At 39.3% G+C, this 19,830-nt stretch overlaps 1 pseudogene; it reads right to left on the reverse strand.

The window, feature by feature from the left end:
• LOC144374945 (son of sevenless homolog 2-like) overlaps nt 1-10,019 on the reverse strand; it is a 40,397-nt pseudogene extending 30,378 nt beyond the window's left edge.
• Between the last annotated feature and the right edge of the window lie 9,811 nt (nt 10,020-19,830).

The following is a 19,830-nucleotide window of genomic DNA, read 5'->3' on the forward strand; positions in this document are numbered from 1 at the left end:
CTGTACCCCTATGGTATCATCTGCCATGTTTCTCTATCCCCCCTATTTTCTGAAAACCAGAGACATAGAGATTGATGTTTTTGTTTGTTTTAGTATTGGGGACTGAACCCAGGAGCACTTAACCACTGAACTTCATCCCTGGCTCTTCTCTTTTTATATTTTATTTTGAGACAGGGTCTTCTTAAGTTACTTGGAGACTTGCCAAGTTACTGAGGCTGATTTTTGATCCTCCTGCATCAACCTCCCAAGGTGCTGGAATTATAGTCTTGTGCCACTGTGCCCAGCAATATCAATGTTTTTACATGAATACTTGCCAAGAATACTTTAATAGGATTCTTAACCAATATCTTATACTGTTAGATAAAACACAAATGTTCTTAATATAACATATGTTTGATGACACATATTATAGCCTGGAATTTTATCACATAGGCTATGTTTAAAACTTCAAGTTGGAAATTCCTATCTTTTAGACACAAAAATGTATTCCTCTGGGGGCTGGGGTTGTGGCTCAGAGGTAGCACGTGCAAGGGCCTTGGTTTGATCCTCAGCATCGCAGGTGCTAGATTTGATCTTAGCACCACATAAATGTAAAATAAAGATATATGTCCACCTAAAACTAAAAAAATAATATTTTTAAAAAATGTATTCCTCTGGAATATGTTTCTAAGAGAGGAAATATTATTTTAAAAAGCTGATAATCATCTAAAATTAAAGTACCAGATTAAGGAGAATAAAAAAGCATAAAATTGCTGGGTGTGGTGATGCACACCTATAATCCCAGTGGCTGGGGAGGCTGAGGCAGGAGGATCATGAGTTCAAAGTCAAGCCTCAGCAACTTAGCAAGACCCTAAGCAACTCAGCGAGACCCTGTTTCTAAATAAAAAATAAACAAAGGGCTGGGAATTAGGCTCAGTAGTCAAGTGCCCTTCCCCTGAGTTTAATCCCCAGTACCAAAACAACAACAACAAAAAGCATAAAATTATATATATATTATTTATTTAATGGAAACAAATGGCAAACTTGAGGGGACATAAAATTAAATAGCTTTAATTTATTAAAAAGGACTTTTGACATTTTTAAAAGCAATATTCTCCTTAAAAACTTAAAAGGGGGGGCTAGGATTGTGGCTCAGTGGTAGAGCGCTCGCCTAGCACGGGCGGGACCCAGGTTCGATCCTCAGCACCACATAGAAATAAAGGTGTTGTGTTGTGTTCATTTACACCTAAAAAATAAATTAAAAAAAAAACTTAAAAGGGGGTTAAGAGTATAACTCAATGGTATAGCACTTGCCTAGCACGTGCAAGGGCCTTGGTTTGATCCTCAGCATCACAGACAAATAAAAATATGAGAAGACAAGGTTCTAAGACTTTATATGGTTCTAAATATATGTGAGCTTACTGGAGTTTATAAAGATCATTCCAAATGTTATTTCAGCTTTTTAAAAATGGAAAGCAATTTACATTCTTAGTCATACAATTTTGAAAATAAGCTCAAATGCAACATAAGAGCCAATCAAAACTTTAAATAATATACCTCTTACACTTGAAATGAAGGATTCCAGTCTTTTAAGCAATTCCACATCTCTTTCAAAGTCATAAAAATGGTGTTCAACCCAATGGTGAAATACATTTAAAATCCTGGTAAAATAAAAGAATCACATTTTAGTGAAATCTTCAATTATACATTTTTTACTTCTATACTTCTTCATTATACTTCTTTCTTTTTTCTAATGCCATGGCGATAGTTTTATATGCAACAATCAATATAATACTTAGAGTCTCCATTTTTAATGAATACCTTAAGTGCTTCAATAAGAAGAAGAAAATCAATCTCCAAACTGTACATTATTTTTAAATTATACTTTAGCCAGGAGTGGTGGCTAACACCTGTAATCCCAGCTACTTGGGAGACCGAGGCAGGAGGATTGCAAGTTCAAAGCCAGACTGGGCAACTTAGTGAGACCCTATCTCAAAATAAAAAATAAAGGGCTGAGGATGTAGCTCAGTGGCAAAGTGCCCCTGGGTTCAATCCCCAGTACTGCAAAAAAATAAAAATAAACATAAAAGTTATACTTTAAAATATGTATTTGTATAAAGATTATGGTTTCTGTGCTTAATCACCAATTAATGTTGAGGAAAAGTATCTTTTATTTATTCATGTATAGAAAATACATGCTCTATAATAGAAAAGCTATTTTAAGTTTTTAAATTGAAAAAGTATTTTAAGCTGTAAATTTTTAATGTATTTTTCATATAAAATGGAAAATTAACTAAGATTTATTGTATTTGGTTCTAAATTCAAGTGCTACCCTAGTGTCGTTGCACATGTCTATAATCCTAGTGACTTGGGAGACTACAGGAGGAAGACTGAACTTCAAGGCTAGACTAAGCAATTTAGCAAGGCCCTAAGCAACTGAGTGAGACCCTGTCTCAAAATAATAAATAAATAAATAAATAAATAAATAAATAAATAAATAAATAGGGCTGGGTATGTAGCTCATTGGTAAAGCACCCCTCTGTTCAATTCCCAGTACCCCCCCCAAATAAATAAATAAATAAATAAATTCAAATGCTATCATCAAATTTCTCTGTAACCTACAAATATGCCTATAACCTTATTTCATTTTAAAAGACAAAAATATTTTTGTCAAGAGAGTGATTTTGTTTTGCATATCACAAAAATGATTACTCCTGATCTTGCAAGTATTTAATTATCTATACAAATATAAAATGCTCTCTACCAGAGACATCCTAATAATATTACTTTTCTTCATTACTTCAACAAATGGCCATTTGCAGGTTAGATTTTTATTTCCCTACCACAGACAACTATATTTCTCTCAGACTATGCAAGTACATTTAATTACCAGTCTTCATCATGCTATTTATATTAAAACAACGTTAAGTCATTATGGTCTGGTAAGTTCAGGAGCTTAGAAAATATATCAAAAGATCATAAATTGTTAGCTTCTAATTTCCACTTATATCAGTTCAAACAGTTCTGCTTATATTTTCTTTCTAGTTTCTATAGTATTGATGTAATTTTAAAATTACGATCAGATAAAAGAAAAAAGTCTAATCAGACTTCATCAAACTTAAAAACTTCATCTCATCAAAGTATCATTAAGAAAACTAACAGGCAAACCACAATCTGGGAGAAAATATTTACAAAACCTTTTTCTGACAAAGGACTATATCCAGTCCTACTCGATATACTTATACAACTTAGTAATAAAAAGATAACTCAACAAATGATAGACATGAGTCAAACCTATTCTTCAAAGATGAAGAATGACTAGCCAATAAGAGACAGTAAAATGTTCTCAACATCATTAGTCAATAGGGAAGAACAAATTAAAACCACAATGAGATACCACTATACACCCAACAGTATGGCTAAGGTATGAAGAATAACATCACTAAACAATGGTGAAGATATGCAGCAATGGAATGCTCATATATTGCTGGTGAGAATGTTCAGAAGAAGTTTTGACAGTTTCTTTTTAAAAGAAAACACACATCTACATTATGTCCTAGCTATTCTACTCTGAGTTATTTACCCAAGTGGGAAAAAAAGAAATACACACACCCACCCACACCCACATTCACAATAAGACTTCTAAGATAAAGTTCATAGCAAATTTACTCATAATCAAAGACTGGAAAAAATGCCCAGGTATCCTTCAATGGGAAAAAATACATGAACTGTGGTGTATTCATATAAGGAAATAACTATCTTAGTAATAAAATTTAAAAAAAACATTGATTCAAGCAACATGGATGAACCTCAAAAGCATGTTGAGTCAGGCATGAAAGTTATAGAATCCATACCTTTCTTTCCCATACTAGTCAGAGTCACACCCACAACAGGAATGAAGTAATTCAGACTTGGGGATGGCACCAAAAGATCTCAGAAATTATTATCTTCTAAATTAACTAGTGAATTACAACTCCTGAACAGAGAACAAGGAATGTAGCCTTTGAACGCTTCTTTAAAAACCCTTGTTCCCCCTGATCAGCAGAATCAAAGCCTCTGGGACTGGAGTCCACTGTGTTTCCTTTTTGCTAGCAAAGCAATAAAACTTCTCTCTCCTTTTCCTCAAAACAAAAACAAAAAAGTGTAAAAATCAATTTATACAAAATTCTAAGACAAGTAAAAGAGTCAATAGCAGGATAAATCAGAATACTGCCGTTGGGCAGTAGCAACAAAAATTGACTAGAAGGAGCACAAGGGAACTTTCTGGGTTGTGGTCTATCATTCTGTATCTTGAAAGGAGTTTGAATTACAAAGACATTAAAATTTAACCAAAGTACACTTAAAATATGTGTATTTCATGTTATGAACATTTTAGAACAAATGAATAATAAATACTGAAATGTTATTGATATATAAGTTGAAGCATTTAAGAAATAGTGTATTTTGAAACACATTCAAAAGATTAGGTGATTAATGAACTGAGTGAAAAATGAAAAATAAATATATGTGATAAAAGTAAGTAAAATAAAATGTTAACAGTTGATCTGGTGGGTTTATCGTTGTTCACTATGAAATTCTCTCAATTTTTCTCTTTTTTAAAATGTCAGAATAAATTGCTAAATAAAATATATTAGCTTACATTTTACTAAAATTCCTTCAATGCTCACAGAAAAAGTTTAACAAACTGGCTTGAATTTCAAAGCCATCTTCAACTCTACCCCAATATAGTTAATCTCCTCTATTACAATTTACAATACAATGTCTTCATTCCTCTAAGTTCAATTTCCTTACCTATTTCCTCTGCACACCATTCTCAATCCTGTCTTTTAACCTTTGTTCATACTACTTCTAGGTATCCTCCATACCTTCAATCACCTTTCTGCATATCTAAATTCTACACATCCCTTCGGGACAATCTCAGATTTTACCTCTTCTAAGATGTCTTCCCTAACTACTGGAGTCTAATCTTAGCTATTCTTGAAGTTTTATAGGAGTATATTTTTGTGAGCCATTGAACTATTCAAAGTAGTATAATGTATAACTATTTCATGTATATTTTTACCCCAATAAAATCATAATATTATGGAACCATATCATGACAGTCTATTATTTTTGTATTCACCATAAGTCGACAAGTATACAACTGAGAACATGCTTAGATATAAACATTTAAAGAATTCACATGACTGAGATCTAAGATCTTATTTCCTGTCTGCCCTATAATAGGGACCTCATAAATGTATGCCTCATTTGAGTAGATTAGTGCAAATGCATTACAGTTACTTGAGAAAAATTATTCTTCTTTCTTGCTAATGTAATGGGTAAAAAATCTCATTTTCTTATACAAAGAATGACATGTTAAAAGTTTTGGCTAAAAGACATATAGCTAGGAACACCAATATTCCTCTAAAATTGAATTTATTTATGGTAATTATCCTGGAAAATAATAAATCCAGTTCAAAACTATAATTTATTAGTTAACAGTAATCAAGGAAACAATATTTAGAAAAAATATTTACATCATATATAGTTAATATGATAACTCAATATCCAATGATAAGGGGTAGATAATACTTTAGTTTTCATTTGGATTATAAGAAGGTTAAAGGAGCTTCCAATTTTTAATGCTTAGTGAAACAAAAACACAATGGCTCAAGAGGTCATATATGGTCCCATCCTGTCACTCCCTTTACATGACCCAAGTTCAAATTACTTAATCATACTAAGTTTTCCATTTCTTCATATACAAAGTTAGAATAATCATTGTGTTGCACCATAAAAAAAATGTGTTTTGAGGATGAGATTAAAAAAAGATAAAGCACTTAGGGTAATATCTAGCACAGAAAGTACCTAACTGGCAACTCTATAATTAAATCTATTATAGAAATTACTGCAATGATTCCTTAGGTAACTTTACATAGGATAAAGAGTAGAAAAAGCAGTAGAACTTCCATAAATATTAAAAATTATAAAAAAACAAACAAGGACCAAGTACCATTACAAAGGGACATAAGGGAAATAAAGTGGAAAGCTGACAGTAAGCAAGCTTATATATGTAAGTTTTACTTATAATAACACACATTTATTTTGATCTGTAAATATATCACATGTCAGAGAGAGCTGATGTAAATAACATGGTATACTTATATAAATTTCTTCAGGATATTTATTTAAAATAGCTTCACAGTGAAAGAAATTTGGAAATTTGACTGTCATAAAATTAACATTAATATTTATATTTAATTAAGAGCTAAGAATTTTGTGTTAACTATATACTGAAAATGGCACATAAGAAATGTAATATTCAGGTCAAACCTAAGTTGTACTGGTTGAACGTATTCCTTTCGGAATCTTTTAAGGTCTGCACTGATTGGCTGCTCACCTTTCTCTATTGCCAATTTGTCTGCTTCAGTAGGTTCTGGCTCTGGAGTTTGAAATCTAAGAAGAAAACCAAAAGGACAGGAATTTGTTCATAAATAAATGAAAGATATTTTAAATACAACAACAAAAAAAATTGACCAAAGAATCCCCTTTCCTATCACTTTGTAGAAAGTGCAATTACTGTTAAGCCTTCCCTGCAGTACTCCATACTACACAAGTACAAAAATTGCCTTCAGCTATATGATCCTAAGATTTTATATCAAATCTTTATAAAAAGTTTTTTATGATTAGCATTAATCAACCAACAAAGGGTTCATGGAAAAGATCCAAGAAAAGATCCAAGAAAAGAATCCACAGGAATATAACTTCTTTAAAGATCATAAAGAGCTGGGAGATTTAGTGTATGCCTGTAATCTCAACTACTAGGGAGTTGAGGCAGGAGGACTGCAAGTTCAAAGTCAAATTCAACAATTCAGTGAGACTGTCTCAAATAAAATAAAAGAGACTGAGCATGTAGCTCAGTGGTAGAGCTCTAGCTAGCTTCTGCGAGTCCCTGTATTCAATCCCCAGTACCATAATGTGAAAGAAAGGACTTATCTAACCATCTATCCTTAATATTTATATCATAAAATGAAAGCGGACTAATCAATTTCCTTAAATACGTGAGTATGAAATTCAAAAAGGAAGCCCAAGATGAACTTTTAAATTAAGAACATAACCTAAGTGGCTAAGGTAAAAAATCAAAATTAAAAAACCAAAAACCTTGCCTAACCAGAGGAAATATAGCTATAATGTAAGTTAGGAAATATAGCTATAATGTAAGTCTAGCAAATATACTTTCCTTATTTTGGACACAGAAATAGAACAATAGATTTTCAGAACATATTATACTAAGTCTTGTAAGTTTAATTTCATAGAACAAAATGGAAATAGGGGTCAAGACAAAATTTTAGTTAAGTTTATAAACCTAAAACAAAAATCATTTTGTAGTTCAGATTATATATGTACATATTCATATACATGTGTGTATATACATATACATATACATATTTGTGTATGTATATATGTATTTTAGTACATTTTGTTTTTTGAAATTGGATCTCATTATGTTGCACAGGCTGTCTGAAATGATCCTTCTGCCTCAGTCTCCCAAGTACCAGAATTATAGACCCATTCCATGACATCCAGCCAGGTTCTTCTTTTTAAACTACAAAGCATTTAAAGTATCACTAAGTAAAAACATTCAGTTAAAAAAATTTTTCAATTCAAAAAATGTTTAAATATTAATAAAGGAATTGTTTTTTAGGCTTAATAATAATACATGATTTATTTAAAATAAAAATTTTTAACTTTCAGAGACACACATAGAAGTATTTACAGACGAAATATGTTTTCTGAGATCTACTTCAAAATAATCCTGGGGGTAGAATATTTAAATCTGTAGGGAAGCAGATAAAACATGTGTTGATAATTATTGAAGTTAGATAATGGATAAATGGGTTCATTATATTTTCTGTCTACTCTTGCACATGTTTGAAATTTTCCATAACAAATTTGTTTTAAAATCAAAAAGTGGAAAATTTCCTTAAATAACAGAACAAATTTTACTATAATGTTGTTGTTTTCCTCTCTAAATTGGGTCTTTAAGGGGCTGGGATTGTGGCTCAGCAGTAGAGTGCTCGCCTAGCACATGTGAGGTGCTAGGTTCCATCCTCAACACCACGTAAAAATAAATACATAAAATAAAGGTATTGTGCCCAACTACAACTAAAAAATATTTTCAAAAACTGTATTAAATTGGGTATTTAAGATTACCTCTTGGAATATTGCTAATAGCCGAAAAGAACTATGTTACAAACAGCAAACACTACTTAAAAAGTATGGTAATACATCTAATGTAATGCCAAATAAATTATGTCAACACCTACCTGAGTAGGTACCAGCTACTAGGCACTTTGCAAGGTACAGAACAGTTAATTTTTTTTATAAAATATTAATGCAAGTAAAATATACATTTTTCTCACTGTTCAATCAGTAAGCTTAGCAATTCCTGGTTTACAAAATGAACGATATGTAGTAAGAAAAGTATGAACAAAATTGGGATCTGAAAAAGTAGAGCATAAACATATTTCATGTTCAATTTTTCAGTTTAATTAATTCAAAATACCATATTTCCCTTCCTTTTTAGTTTGGTTCTTCCTGCCAACTGTGGTATTTTCTTGATAAATAAGGATTGTTTTCAAATTTTTAAAATTTGCATTAATATGCAAATTTTATGAGCACTTATTTAATAACTAATCAAGTTAACAATATTTAATTAGCTATTTATCCCTTTTGATTCTGCAGTATTTTAATATTCTGGAGGCAATTCATTTTTTTTTTCCTGAGATCTTCTAAATAATTCTGGGAGTAGGTATTTAAATCTGTAATGAAACAGATGAAACATGAGTTGACAATTATTAAAGTTGGATGATGGATAAATGGGTTTATACATTATCTTTGAACACCATTTAAAAGCTTTTGGGAATTAGGCCCTAGATAAGTACTCACAATGAGTTTCACATACCTGCATACATATGATATGTTAACCTTTCAATTAATTTCACCACAGTTCCTCCTTTAATAATGGGGATTCCACTTTTACTTTGCAAGTTGTCTTCAAAAACAATGTTTTCCTCAGAGTCTTTTACCACAAAACGATACACATCTGGACTTGGTAATCTCAGTGGCTGATCATTTTCTTCTTTCAATAAAACAGAATCTAGCATTCTATCTAGAGTACTACGATAATGAAAAGAAATAATGGTTGCCATCCAATTATTTTTCTCTTCTGCAGAATTAGCAGCAAATATTATGCTGTCTTTGGATACTAATTCAAAAGCATGTCTGCACTCACAAGTATCTTCCTTATCACAGATTTGTACTTTCCTCATGACAAACTTTTCTTTTAATCTATATTCTGCACTACTATAACCTGGAAGCGGGGTCTGGCCATGATTAGGTTTACAGCTGATCATTAAGCCATCAAAGAGAAAAATATGTCGTTCATGTTTAGCACCAGTTCTTGTCAATGGTCCTTCCATTATAAATTCATTGCAGCACTGTCCAATATCTTTGCCTTCCCATCCATCTATGTTTTTTCTGAATTTCTTTCGTTTTTTTGATGGCCAGGTGCTTGCTTCTTAATTGATGATTATAAAAAGGGCAAACAGGATCCCTAATAAAAAAAATGAATATAAGATTATTCAATGATTACACAGTTCTAATTCCTAATTTCTTCAAGTGAGAACTATCTCAAATCAAGTGACAAAAATATTAAGTTGGAGTGAGGGTGTAATCCAGTGGTAAAGCACACAGTTATTAGAATACATGAAATTATGGGTTAAATCCCCAGACTTTCAAAAGAAAAAATTAAACATCCAAATACTAAATTTTATATACAACATTTACTTTTTTTCATTACTGTGAAAGTGAAGTACTACAGACTATATTTCAAAATTCCTAATGCCATAAGTACTAAAATTACAAAAGAATCCTAAATTCTTATACTGATTATACAATTTTTTTTAGATTCATTAAGTGTATCTTAACATATGATCTTCTTTCTTTTGTAAAAATTCAAGGTTGGGTTTGGTAGTCCCTGGCTGTTGCTTTTGCATCTCCCCTTTATTCCCTACAGCAGCCACAGGGCTGCTTCCTAAATGCCATACAAACAGCCTCACTCCTTTGCTCCAGACCCTCCAATACCTTCTATCCACCCAGAACAGAGCCCAGAGCCCTCATCATGTCCTACAGACCATGGGGTGGGAGCTGAGCAGGAAACAGGGTGCCCAGGCTCCCGGACTTGTTTTCCTGGGGCTGTCAACAGAGCGGGGATCCAGACCTCGTCTTCTAGTGCTGCCCTGGTGGTGGGTGAGGTTCTGTCCTCAGGCACTGTCGCCAGAGTTTACCCTCCCATCTCAGCAGAACAGAAAGCTGGAAGCCTGGAACCTGGTCTCCTTCCTTGTTCATTCAGTGACCACCTAGCTGGAGGACTGGCCGAATGTCTTGCACAGACCAATGAGTGTTAAGTGTGCCTCCTTCCTGCACAGCAAGCCTAGGGCCTCACCAGGCGCAGAGCTACGCAGGGCCGGCTCTGCAGAGCATTTGTTTAGGAGGCAGGTGAGGCTTGGTGGGAGGGGACGTTCCCTTCTGCTCTCTTTCCCAAGTTGAGTAGGCATCTGAAAGACGTGCTTCCACATTAAAAGAAGAAGAGAGAAGGCCATCGTGGTGGTTACCCCAGCATCGATGTCCATACCTGCTGTGTCTGGCTGGTGGCAGGTTCTTAAAGTGGTCCGTGGATGTGCAATCATGCAGGATCAGGAAGCCAGAGAAAACCAAGGTCGGGAGAGGAAGGACATGGCCAAGGCTGTCGGGTCAGAGGGGCTCTTGCCTAAAACTCTCTGGACCATGCGTCTACATTTTTGCCAGAGTCTACATAAGAGTAATTTTTTTTCTTTGAATTCTCGTAAGTTTTGTCTCATTTTTTTTTTGGGAACCGTCAGAGGTTTACATGTTTTACCACAAAAGCGGGAGCAACACCATCAAGTCCATGGTTAAACTGAGCTTTTTGTAAGACAGAGAAACAGGAAATAGATCGTTCTAAACACACGGAACTCTTCTGCAGATATCTTTTCTGGCATCTTGTTAACAAGAACAATTATGGTGAGCTGGGGATGTGGCTCAAGCGGTATCACGCTGGCCTGGCATGGATGCGGCCCAAGTTCGATCCTCAACACCGCATACAAACAAAGATGTTGTGTCTGTCGAAAACTAAAACATAAATATTTAAAAAATTCTCTCTCTGTCTCTCTCACTCTCTCTTAAAAAAAAAAGAACAATTATGGTGAGGGTCTTTGTAGAAGCTTAATTAAGATGCATTGGAGGAGAAGGGGGCGCCACTACAGGGCAGCAGTGAGGTCCCCCAAGAGGTGACTGGGTCCATAGGACTACAGGACATGACAGGAAGGCACATGGCTACCCATCTATGAAGAGGTGTCAGTGGTCACTCAAGGGAAGGGAGGTTGGGGTCCTTCTGCTGATGGATTGGACACAGCATGGATGTCCTGGTGATGGGTACTTCTATCTCCAGGTGATGCCCGGAGCCTGGTGTACCATGGGCCCTCCAGCTGCGTCTGATCAGGCTGCATGGGGACATGGACTCCTCCCTCGCCTGCATCACTTCATCTGTAAAATGAGGAGGTAAGGGCCAGCTCGTCATGCCCACCGAGGACCTAAGCTGCAGCTGTCCGTCACCTCTGGTTTCAACACTTGCCTGTGTGGTCAGGATGGACGGTGCTGTAACACCACCAGGCTTTGTTCCCTTTGGTTCCTGTGGTGTCACAACAGAGCACCACGTTAAGCAAGTCTGCAGTGTGCTCAGCTGGTGGCTGTGTAATAATGGATAATTCTGGGAGAAATGTCTTACCTTGGGGGATATTTATTCCATTTTCCAAATGAAGTGTGTCTCATGACCACCTTCAAGCCTTGGGATTTATTAGAAGGACTCACAAGACCAATTCACCATGATTTGCTAGAAGGACTCAAAGTCACTGTCCTGGCTAAGGTTCATGCCTGCAGGTGGACAGGAGGGACAGCAAGAGGTGTACCAAGCATGGAGGAGTGAGCTAAGACCTCCAGAGCCCTTCCTCAGGGAGTCACATGGGAAGTGGTTTTCTCATCTAGCCGTGACCTTCAGCAATCCATAAGAAACATTTTCACCCAGGGAAGCCCACCCAGGTCTTTAAGCCTGAGACTTTCACCGGGGGCCATGACACAGGTTACACATTGGCAGATGACCACAGTCCAGTTGGGCAGGTTTCCCACTTTACAACTCTGGGGGATGATCATTCATATTGATAGTCCATGCAACATTCAACATGTATCATGTGATTTTCTTGCAGATTACTGCTAAGTATCTTACCAAAGACGCAGATTTTTCTAATTTATAATTCAGTGTACCATTTGGAATAGTAATGGAGCTGGAAATAATGAGTCAAGTGGTACATATTTAATAATAAATATTAACAAAATGCTTATGTAATTTAAAATGTATATGCTTCAAGGACCAAATGTTTTTGGCTGATCAAGAGAAAATCTGTAGAATACTTTCTAAGTGATGATATTGGTTGCCCTTGGCAGTGGACTTTAGAGAGTTGGTCCTTGAGTAATTTTTATTTCATATATTTACTATGAAACATATATTTATAATAAAAGACTTAAGACCCATAAGCTTGAACCATACTGACTTGAGTGGTTTGCATTATGAGCATGCTACCAAACTTCCAACCAGTGAGGCACCTTGGAGCTTGACCTTGCAAGACCAGGTCATGGTTCCAAGGTGATTTCCAGGAGCTTCCGCACCTTGGCAATTCTCCAGGCCTGGAGCAGGCTTGCTCTGACTTGCCTGTGTAAATCCAAGTTCAGGATTCTCAATTTCATAATTGACTTAGAGGCTTCTTGTCCCTGGACGCCAAGGAGACGCCACTTCCCCCTTTCCTGTGTCCAGCAATGATGGCTGCAAGGCTGACTCTAGGTCTTTGTGGTTTTACCCAGGTTTTACCGAAGATTAACTGAAAGGGCTCTAATGATGAATGCCAACCATGCTTCACACTCATGACCTCCCAGGAATTGGCTTTTGTTAGCTGCAAAAAGAAAACCCCCAGTCTATCAAGCCCCTGCTCGGATCTGCCATTAGTATCTAACAAGTGAAATTCAGTTAAATCGCGTGTCACCAGGTTTCTTGCAAAGAAAACTTGAAGTTGAATTTTGCAATTGATTCCCCAGGCCCTACCAGAACCCACTGAGAAAGAAAGATAATGGAAATGGATTGTTTCAAGCCCACTTCAGAAGTGTAATTAGGGACGGCCTTGGGCAGCTATGGCTTCTTAGGCATTCGAACAGAGTTTGGAATTTCTTGCCAAATTTGTGAAGTCATTTAAATTTTTTTTGTAAAGAGCTCTTTTGTTCAGATTCTCTGCCTTTTAAGAAGGCAGGCTTAGCTCTCATCAGCCAGGGACTTGGGCTGTCGCTTTCTGACAGTCCTCCCTTGGTCTGTTCTGTTCTTCCACTTACAGCTCCTGGTCTCAGGGGCTCCCAAATAACAGGTGCCAAGAAGGAGCCCCCTCCACCAGGCAGCCAGGGGGGCTGGCGGCAGGTTCAATGAGGGGAGGAGCTGCTGTCTGAATCCATTTTTTTTCCCCAGGGAAAAACACAGAGAAGAAAAATATCTTCATTCAACATAGTGAATGTTCCCCAAGGTACCAATTGACCATCATCTCAGGTTCCACCTGCCAGGTGTGGCCACACCTGACAAAAGGCCATCTTGTCAAAGCCACCCCATGCTGCAAAGTGCAATTGACAACCTCCAGGAGAGGAGGGCACTGCACGTGCTACTCGGATGGTAAACAGGCAACACATCAATCCCTGTTTTTACAGCCTTCCAGGGAATTCTGAAGCAGGTCTTGCTTAGGAACCAGAGTGTATGGGGCTGGGGGGGGGGGCAGCCTGATACTTAGGCTTTAAAGAACAAAACGAGTTGTGTCATAGTAGATCAATGGGCCCTCCTGAGGGATTCCTGAAGGTGGGGCTGGACCTCAGGAAGGGGGAGGGGCGAGACTCGCCAGCTCTGAAGATCAGACCCCACAAGCGTGGGCACTCAAGGGCCCACCCAGGGGCAACAGCAGCACAACCACTGGAGGGATCAGCCAGTGGCAGGGATATTGGGAACATGGGACATCTGATGGTCTGTCAGGCTTGGGTCATGGGAACAAGAGACCTTCCAGAACATTCTCACAGAAGGCTCAGGCCCCACTCTCTCCATTCCGTGCTGCTCCTCTCAAGGGCTTGGGCCTTACAGGCTTTGTCTCCATTCCCAGTGCTTTCTGTTCCCCTGTAAATCTTGTGTGTCTTCAAAGGCCACCAAACCTATCTTCCTCCTAAACGGCCCTGGCCTCTGCACGTGCCTCTGTGCATGGCTTCTGGCTACAGGGGAGAGGATGCCTGAGCTCCAGCCCAGCATCTACCTCCCCAGCACCTCCTCGCCCTGCTCCCCCTTCCAGCCCCTGGGACTGGGAACCTCTGGGGAGAACCCATCCTTCTCAGACATCGGTTTTCATATTTAGCAGTAACATGCCTCGTACTAAAAATCCTAAACTTGTTACCCCCGCATCGCTCTCCTCTAAGCTGGATTATTTTTTCCAGTTACATTAACCTGCCTGTTTTGTTCTTTTATGAATCCGCATCAGGGCCAAACAGGGGTTGAAAGGACGACTATCCTAGGAAGAATCCTTGCAGGAGGACAGGAAAGCCCCATCACGAAGGGACTTCGCCACAGAGACAAGGATTTGAATTGGGTCTGCAAACCCCTGTCCCTGTGCCCTGTTGACAAGGTGACCTACAGTCCCCTCTGACAGGACTCAGGGCTTCCCTGGGATAAAAATGTTTGAGTGGTAAAGCCAGAAATGTCCCAGACAATCTGGGACCAGGTGACCATCCCTCTGCATTCAAAGCTGTGGGGACAGCAGGACAGTGGGGTAGAGGAGGGTGGATTCTGCGTGAACCTAAAAGCTGTGTTTAAAGTCCAGTTTTCCTACCACTTAGCAAGTGACTTTGCTTCTCTAAGACTAAAACTGCTGCATCTTCAACATGATATGCCTGCGCTCTTCCTGCTAGGTACCATGGTGAGGAGTAAATGGACCTTGAATAGGCCTGGCCCAGCATCAGCCCTGGGCAGCTTCTCCCTGAGCCTCATGATCAGTGCATCTCAGCAGCAGCAGCTGGGGAACAGTAGATGCTGGGATTGGCAAGAAAACTTGGGCTTTCCTTGAGACACAGTAGTGAAGGGGTGTCACAGACACTAGCAATCAAGCTCCAGGTCATTATAATAAATGCAGGAAAAAAATCCATGATGGACAAAATGTCAAAATGTCAAATAAGGACAAGGTGAGGTTCCCTGTGGGTCGTACTGAAGCCCGAGACCGAAGGCACTGTATATGCCTCTGCATGTGTGCTCCATGGATGTCTCAGTGACCAAAGCTTTAACAAAATTGATTTTGATGATTCAAGAGGTCAAGAAAGCAGTTATAATAACATCTGTGTGGGGTATAAGTGAAGTATTTGAATTTAAAAATATTATTATGACTTTTAAGACACCTACTTTTTAATTTTTTTGATTTTTTTTCAATTAATAGAATGTTCTGTGGAAAACTAACTGTGAAAAAAATCATGGAAATATCTACCCTTCGGATCTGGCTTCTTAAGCTAGCTGGGTGTTCCCAGGTTTGCCCATTCCATAGCACGGGTCTGAATTTCCTTCCTTTCCAGGGCTGGAGGACACCCCGGAATGTGGACGACTACCCTTTCCTTAGCCATTCTTTGGCTGAGGGACCTTGGGAAGGTTTAGTCCATGGTGACCAGCACTGCCTTGTGAGCCCCTATTTCTGACTCTGCCTGTGTGAAACGTCCAGCATATGTGAATCCAGAGGGGAAGAAAGCAGACCAGTGAGGGTCAGGAGCTGGAAAAGAGGGAAGGGTGCAGAGGTACTGGCTTCCTGCTGAATGATGATGGGTCCATCATTTGGACTTGAATCCTGATTTGGTTTCATTGGGCTGATTTTTCTTTTCTGAGGCCTCAGGCACCTTCAGGATGAGCTGCTCCCATTGCTGAGTCCTTTGGAAATACACCAAAGCCGCCCTCTGAACAAGGGCAGCATGTGTGTGGCTGAGGGCAGCATCTTACATCTCCAGATGGTGTTGGTCACTGGTTATCATGTGGCTGTGCTAGGTATGAGCACAGTATGAGCCTTTCTGACCACAGTGATGACCTAGTCATTTAGCACGAGCAGGGTCCACTCATGGGCGAGGCTCGATGTCTGTTCAACTTCAGGGCCAGTGGTACAGGAGGAGGTGGAGATTTCCTCTGCTCCCTGGAGTTGGTTGCCATGGCAACCAATAGACCATCACTGCACAGTCCTGGAAGAACTGGGACAGGGGAATCAGTAGGTCTCAGAACACCCCAACTTTCACCGCGCTTCAAGGTCTGACAAGCCTGTTTGCCTCCCTTTGTTTTGCTGTCCTGGGAAAGGAGCCGGGGGCCTGTGCAGGCCTCCCTTCCCTCTGACAGATGAGGAAACTGGGGCTCTGGGGGGCAGGCAGCAGGCGGGGAGCCACTCAGCTGCAATCAGGCAGGTGGACATGCTGGGGACCATCAGAACCCTCAGGGAGCTTGGGAATGCAGCCCCAGAACACTGCTTGGCTTCCGTGGAGATGGAGAAGAACAGGGAGGCAGGCCAGTCATTGCTACTCCAGTGTGCGAGTGCACTGGAGAGCAGAGAGAATTCCTGGGGAGGTGTGGGCATGTGCTTTGCTTCTCAATTCACATCGTTTTCTTGTGAACATGAAATAAGAACTTAAGTTACAGCAGGGTGAATGTGCTTATGGCCCTCGCCGAGTTTCTACAACTGAGAACACCTTGTTGTATTCGCTTCCAAGCCTCCTTTTTAATTGCTCGCCATATTCTAATTGTAGGTTGAGGGGGAAGTATAATTAGCACATCAAATGCATCCTTTCATGGGACAAACCATGAGTAAATATTTAAGTCAAGAAAACAAGTCAACTAAATTAAATGTATGAAACTGCAGATGGCTGCGTACCAAGGAGCACAGGGCCACCTGCTGAGAGCCATAGCTGAGTTGGAATGACGCATGGCATTTTTGCCAGAATGGAGTGGTTGAGAGGTGAAGCCAGGGATGGTTATGTTAAGCTGTGTATACAATTGTATATTAGACCCCTGCTGTCCACCTCAGGTGCTGGCTACTTGGGAGTTCTCGTGGGGATTCCTGGGGAGTTCTCATTGGTTGGAGAAGTGCCGGAGGAGGGATTTCCAGTTGGTATGTGGTGTGTCCCGGGAGAAGGCCATGTGCGTGGCATTCGAGGGAGAACAGAAATAAAGTTTGTTCCTTCTTGAGTGGCTCGTGATTTGTGCCCAGCCAGACTGCAGCAGCCACCAAGGCATCCTGACTGAATCTGCAGGACACCTGGGGTCACTAGGGCCATAGGCCAAAGGCTTTAGCTCTTGCTGTGGGTGTTCTCCAAAGTCTGTGGGAAACTGTGGTCCGAGGTGCCCAGCCCTACAGTGTATTTTATAAAACATGAAAATCATTCCTTCCAAAGGAACAACATACGATGTAATGAGCCAGCTGTTCTGCTCCGGGGTCAGGATGTGAGGGTGGCCTGCTGTCATCACTAGGCAGCTCTGCACTGGTCCTGGTCTCTGCCTCTTCTCCCCTGCCTGTTCTCTGTCATACTCACCTGAGCAAGTGAATGTCAGCAGCAGGAAATTTATGTTGCTCTACCCTAGAGGCAGGGCTCAAGCAGACTCTGTGTCCTTGCCACCTGTGTCCTTGAGTCCCCTGGGGCCAGAGATTTGGGTGCCTGTTCCCTTGCTAACAAGGGATCTAGAGCATGGGTGGAACAAGCCTGGTCCTTGAAGAAGCTGGCCGTGCTGCAGCTCAGGATGACCTGCAATTTGTTCCCAAGGCCCCACAGTGACACCCTGAGACAGGCATGGGCTGTCAGAGGCTCTGCAGCCTCCACCTGTGCCTACAGGGGCAAGAATCTGGGTGCTTCCAACCGCCTGAGTGACCATAGAAGCACACACAGAAAACTCAGCCCACATCAGCAAGGTCCAGAGCAAACCTGAAGGACCTTTCCAGAGTCCCCTCCCAGCAGGGTCCCACAGGATGAGCCTCGTTCCTCCAGCAAGGAGCTGTGACCACTCGTGTTCAAGTTGCGTGTCAGGCTGCACTTCAGAGGCTCAAGGTCCAGGGCTGTCCTGGACGTGGGTCACTCGGGCACCTCTGGAAGCAGGTGCTCAGCATGAACCACATTGTCAGTGACAGCAGTAGGGTGTACTACACCATCCTGCACAGAAGGGGTGCCACACTCTAGAGAACCAAGTCCCACGTGTCATGGAAGCCTCTTTCTGAGGGTGGCAGCCCCAGGCCTGCTCTATTAACTCCTGCACAGGATCCAGCACGGGTAAGTGAGCCATCACCCCCAGCCCTGATTATTAGTATTTAAACAGGAGTTGAAAGCTATACTTTTTTTTCCTGACAAGAATCCTGCTTAGGGGCTGGGGCTGGAGCTTGGGCTTATTGGTAGAGTACTTGCCTAGCATGTGCAAGGCACTGGGTTCCATCCTCAGCACCACATAAAATAAATACATAAAATAAAAGGTATTGGTTCCATCTTCAACTAAAAAAATAACAAAACAAAACTATTTAAAGAAAAAAAAATAATCCTGCTTAGGTTGATAGCCACACTAAGCAAATTATATGTAGAAATATTCAAATAAAGAAACTATTACACTATAACTTCCCTGAAATCAGGGATGTATAGTTGACATTGCTAAGGGTGTATAGACCATGAATTCCTTTAAGAGTCCACATAGGTCAGCAAGAGTTTAAAAAAAAGAAAGCAAATCCAGAAAAAGGACAATGGGCCATATTTATTTGTACCTTCTCCTGCATAAGAATTCATAAAACTGTGAGACTGTGAGTAAGTGAATGACATTTTAGGAAAATATATTGTGTGGTTTCCAGCTTTGGAAGCAAGTAAGTAAATGGATGAAAATTTGACTAAGTAACATGGTGGAGCTATCTTAGCAAATGTTAAGATTTCTTGTAAGAATTTATTGCTTAATGATAAAGGATGCAGACTTTTCATAAAGAGGATAGAGACCATTGAGAATACTACTTGATCTTTAAGGATATGATTGCATAGAGTAGAACTCTTATTTAGTACTTGTTTTTTGGAACTGTGATGAACTCTCTTTTTTAATTGCCTTTTTCTAGCTAGCACTTGCTGCCATTCCTACTCCTATACCTCAACCAAAATAGCAATCTTATTTTCAAAATCTTTTGCTAGCTTTTTTCTTGCATTTTTTTAGCATATACCATAAAACTCACTATTTTAATGTGTACAGTGAAGTGGTCTTTAATGTATTCACAGTGTGTTATAACCATCACTATTGTAATTCCTAAAAATTTCTCCTACTCCCAGAAGAAAATTCATACCTGGTGTCAATCATTCTAAATTTCTCCATATCCTGGCAACCACTCATCTGCTTTCTTTCTCTATGAATTTACCTTTCCTGGACATTTCATGTAAATGGAATCATATAACATGACCATTTACATCTGACTTCTTTTATATAGCATAATCTTTTTGAAGTTCATTCATACTGTAGCTAGCATATTATCTGAGTTTCATTCCTCTTTATGACCGAATAATATTCTACTGAATATATGTACCACATTTTGTTCATCCATTAATTGATGGACAATTTGGTTGTATGACTTTTTGATTATTACAAATAATGCTGCTATAAACATTTGTGTACATGTGCTTTGTGCGAACATTTATTTTTAG

The sequence above is a fragment of the Ictidomys tridecemlineatus genome, unplaced genomic scaffold (genome assembly GCF_052094955.1).
Source record: "Ictidomys tridecemlineatus isolate mIctTri1 unplaced genomic scaffold, mIctTri1.hap1 Scaffold_97, whole genome shotgun sequence".
NCBI classification, from domain to species: domain Eukaryota; kingdom Metazoa; phylum Chordata; class Mammalia; order Rodentia; family Sciuridae; genus Ictidomys; species Ictidomys tridecemlineatus.